We start from the raw sequence: 4,697 nt of genomic DNA, 5'->3' as shown, positions 1-4,697 counted from the left end.
GTTTGTAAATAAAGTGGAATGGTAAATTCTGGGAATGTTGGATTAGAGGATAATAGTGGCAGCCCCATTAAACCACCTCTGAATATAATCAGTTTAACCCAAATGCTCTCCTTCCTCCTGAAAGTATATAGGAATGTGATAATTCAGAACAATGTAGCATTTTAGATATAGATAGATAAATGAAGCACAGTGCCTGAGATCTTGCTCACAAACAAAAGGTTGCAAAGTGTACAGAGACAGATTGGCTCCTTTCAGGAACTTGCTTTATGTTATGTATCCTTGAGATACTTAACTGATAACAACAACATTAGTTCATTAGACTAATTGTTTTCAAACTTCTTTGATTTTCTTCATTCTTCTTTCCTCCTTCTTTGATGACACATTTGCTCGGTTTTTCCACCCTCTTCCATGTTTATTGTCCAACTTTCACATGCAAATGAAGCTATTGAAAGTACCATAACTTGGGTCAGGCACACCTTAGGTCTCAGGCTGATATCTTTGCTTTTGAACACTTTAAAAAGATCTTGTGCAGCAGATTTGCCTAAAGAAATATATCTTTATCTTTTGGCTACTGTTTGCATGAGTGTTGATTGTGGGTCCAAGCAAAATAAATTATTTGACAATGTCAGTCTTTTCTCCATTTATCATGATACAATTTATTGTCCAGTAGTGAGGATTTTTGTTTTCTTTATATTGAGGTGCCATCCATGCTGAAGACTTGTATCTTCATCAGTACATTAAGCCCTCTTCGCTTTCAATAAAAAAGGTTGTATCATCTGCATATCACAGGTTACCAATGAGTCTTCCTCCAATTCTGAAGCTATTCTTCTTCATATAATTCTGTTTCTTTGATTATTTGCTCAGCACACCTTTCCTGATTTTAAACCATTCAGCGTTCCCTTGTTCTATTTGAACAACTGGCTCTTGGTCTATGTAAAGGTTCCTCATGAGCATAATCAAATGTTCTGGATAACCATTCTTCACAATGTTTTCCACAGCTTGTCATGATCCACACAGTTGCAAGCTTCTGTATGGTCAAGAAAGCACAAGTAAACATCTTTCTGGTAATATCTAATTTCAACCAAGATCCATCTGATATCTTCTTCTGAATCAGGCTTTAATTTTGGCAGTTCTCTGTTAATGTACTGTCGTAGCTGTTTTAAAATTATTTTCAACAAAATTTTACTTGTATGTGATATTAATGATATTGTCTGATGATTTCCACATTCCCTTGAGTCACTTCTTTTTGGAATGGGCACAAATATGGATCTCTTCCAATCAGTTGGCCAGGTAGCTGTCTTCCAAGTTTCTTGGCATAAATGAGTAAGCAACTTCTTGAAATGGTTGAACATTGACCATTTCTTTTCGGTACAGCGACTGTGTATTCCTTCCATCTTCTTTTGTTGCTTTCTTCATCATTCAGTATTTTGCCTATGGAGTCCTTTCTCATGGCAAGTCCAGGTTTGAATTTGTTTCTTTAGTTCTTCCAGCTTGAGAAATGCTGAGTATATTCTTCCCTTTTAGTCTTGCAGATTTAAAGATAAAGTAATACATGATTTTATCTTCTTGAGTTGCCCTTAGCTATTTACTATTCAATTCTTTTGCTTCCTCATTTTTTACATTCACTTTAGCATCTCTATACTAGAGAGCAAGTTTCAGAGTCTCTTCTGATGTCCATTTTTGTCTTTTCTTTCTTTCCTGTCTTTTTAATGACCTTTTGGTTTTTCCATGTATTCCATAGCTCTTCTGGTCTTTTGTCAATAGTGTCAGATGCATCAAATTTGGCTTTTGACCTCATCTCTAAATTTCTGTGGGATGTGTTCAAGATCATAGTTTAACACTCGTGAATTTCTTTTAAGTTTTTTCAGCTTTAGCCTGAACTTTCATACAATGGTATGTTCCACAGTCAGACCCTGGTCTGTTTGGTTGATACTGTTAAGTTTTTCTACTGTCTTCTCCCACAGATGTAGTCGGTTTGATTCCTTTGTATTCCATCTGGTGAGGTCTATGTGTATAGCTGTCTTTTATGTAGTTTAAAAAGTGTATTTTCAGTGAATAAGTCATTGGACTTAGCAAAATTCTATCAGGTTATCTCCAGCATCATTCCTATCACAGAAGCCATATTTTCAAGTTAAGGATCCTTCCTTTTTGTTTCCAACCTTCCCACTCTAATCACCAGTAATGATCAATACATCTTGATTGCATATTTGATCAATTTCAGACTGAAGAAATTGGTAGAATTCTTCAATTTCATTACCACTGAGGTAGGCAGGCCTGCAGAAATGCGCACTGGTCTCCCAGGCTCATAATGCATTCCTGCAGCAAGATTCACATTCCAGGAAATAAGCAACAGACTACCTCAGCCTCCTGTGATTCCCCAGGCTAATCTCCTGTTCCTGACCCACCTCCGGGAAGGAACAGAGCCCTGAGCTAATGTTCCCCTGCTTCCCCTTCTGTAACTGCTTGCTTGTATGCTCATACATCCTTCCTTCCCCGCCATATGTTTGAACCAACCAATCCCAGGTAGCCCCGTGAAGTTGTTGGCCCCCGCTAACCAATCCCAAATGAATTCATGTATGCACCCCCTATTCCCTATAAAATATCCTCACACAAAGAAGACAGGGCTCAGCCTCTGGTTACGAATCCACTGAGCCATGTGCTAGCACAATAAAGCCCTTCCTTTGTTACAACCCGATGGTGTTGGCAACTCCTTCAGAGAGACTCCAGTAACACCACTAGCTTCAGTGGTTGGTGCATAAATTTGAATCTTAGTGATAGTAACTGGTATTCCTTGTAGGCATATGGATATTATCCTATCACAGACAGCCCTGTATTTCAAGATAGATCTTAAAATGTTCTTTCTGATGATGAATGTTGGGCTATTCCTCTTGAATTTGTCATCCCCGGCTCAGTATACCCTATGATTGTCAGATTCAAAATGACTAATCCCTGTCCATTTCACCTCACTAGTGCCTAGGATATTGATCTTCATGTGTTCCATTTCATTTTTTACAATTTCTAATTTTCCTAGATTCATACTTCATACATTTATCAATGGCTATTTACAACTTTTCCTCCACATTTTGAGTTGTGTTGCATCAGCAAACAAAGGTCCTAAAAGCTTTACTCCATTCGCGTCATCATGGTCAATTCTACTTTGAGGAGACAAGTCTTCCCAGTTGTATTTTGAGTATTTACCAATCTGAGGGGCTCATCTTCCGGCACTATACCTGCCAGTATTCTGGTGCTCTTCATCATGTTTCAATATTGAATATTCTGGTGCTGGCTGACGGTGTTCCATTGCTAGTCATAAGGTTTTCAGTGGCTAAACATTCAGTAGTGGTCTGCCTCTTCTTCTTTCTAGTCTGTCTTAGGCTGGACGCACCACTGAAACCTGTTCACCATGGGTGACCCTGCTGAGATTTAAAATACCATTGGCATACCACAGTAAGACCAACTGACAGAATAATGGTGGATAAATGGTTGGAACATCTTCAATTTCATGCAAATTCTTCCCAATGCATTGTGGAATGTGGTGGCCTAGAAGGTATAGGTTTGTTGTTGTTGTTGTTAGGTGCCATCGAGTCAGTACCGACTCATAGCGACACTATGCACAACAGAACAAAACACTGCCCAGTCCTGGGCCAACCTCATAATTGTTGCCATGCTTGAGCCCATTGATGTTGACACTTGGCCAATCCATCTCGCTGGGGGTCTTTCTCTTTTTCTCTGACCCTCCACCATACCAAACATGATATCCTTCTTCAGCAACTGGTCCCTCCTGACAATATGTCCAAAGTATGAGAGACTAAGTTTAGCCATCCTAGCCTCCAAGGAGCACTCTGGCTGCACTTCTTCCAACACAGATCTGTTGATTCTTTTGGCAACCCATGGCACTTTCAATATTCTTCAACAACACCATAACTCAAAAGCATCAATTCTTCCATAGTCTTCCTTATTCAGTGTGCAGCTTAGGTTGAAACAAAGGCAGCCATTTATGATAGCGGATTACAGAGAATGCTTTGAGAGACAGATAGATGTTCATTTAAGTCAATTCCCACCACTAACTCACTAGGTGAACTATATAAGTGACTTAAACTGTCTGAATCTGTTGCATCATGTGAGAAATGTTGTCAATACTGACAAACGCTCAAGTAATCCAATCTGTACTCATTTTAGTGACAGTGAGGTTTTCTTTATTGGATTTTGCAAAATCCAGCGCCCAGCCCAGTAGACATGGGCAGAGGAACTACATGGCTAGCCCTCAAACAGTTTCATTCTCCTGTCTCCAAAATTCCCTCCTCCGGTTCCCCTTTTACTGGGTATGGTGGAATTTTACAATCTACCCCAAACATCACATTTGCCCTCCCCCTAGTTCTGGAATCTAGCCAGAACACCACCCAGGGTCTTAATGACTGTATTCTTATTTAAAGTTCCTAGTCCTAGAATAGATTTCTTTCCCGACTTCTTCCCCTCCCCAGTCATCCTACTAACCTATCCCTGGGTGTGAATCAACAACTTGTGTCTGGTCACATGCACCCTTTATTTCTGAAGATGGACCATCTTGAGAATTTCTCATAAACATTCACAAAATACAGCTAATCCTATCTATTTAATTTGCTTGTTTTGAGGATCAAATAAGGATTTAGCATGTGAAGTGCTTCACACACAATCTGAAAAATACTAAGTTTTTCATC

This window comes from Chrysochloris asiatica, unplaced genomic scaffold (genome assembly GCF_000296735.1).
Source record: "Chrysochloris asiatica unplaced genomic scaffold, ChrAsi1.0 scaffold00041, whole genome shotgun sequence".
Lineage (NCBI taxonomy): Eukaryota > Metazoa > Chordata > Mammalia > Afrosoricida > Chrysochloridae > Chrysochloris > Chrysochloris asiatica.
The sequence above is the reverse complement of the archived record's forward strand: the minus strand, read 5'-3'. Positions refer to the sequence as shown.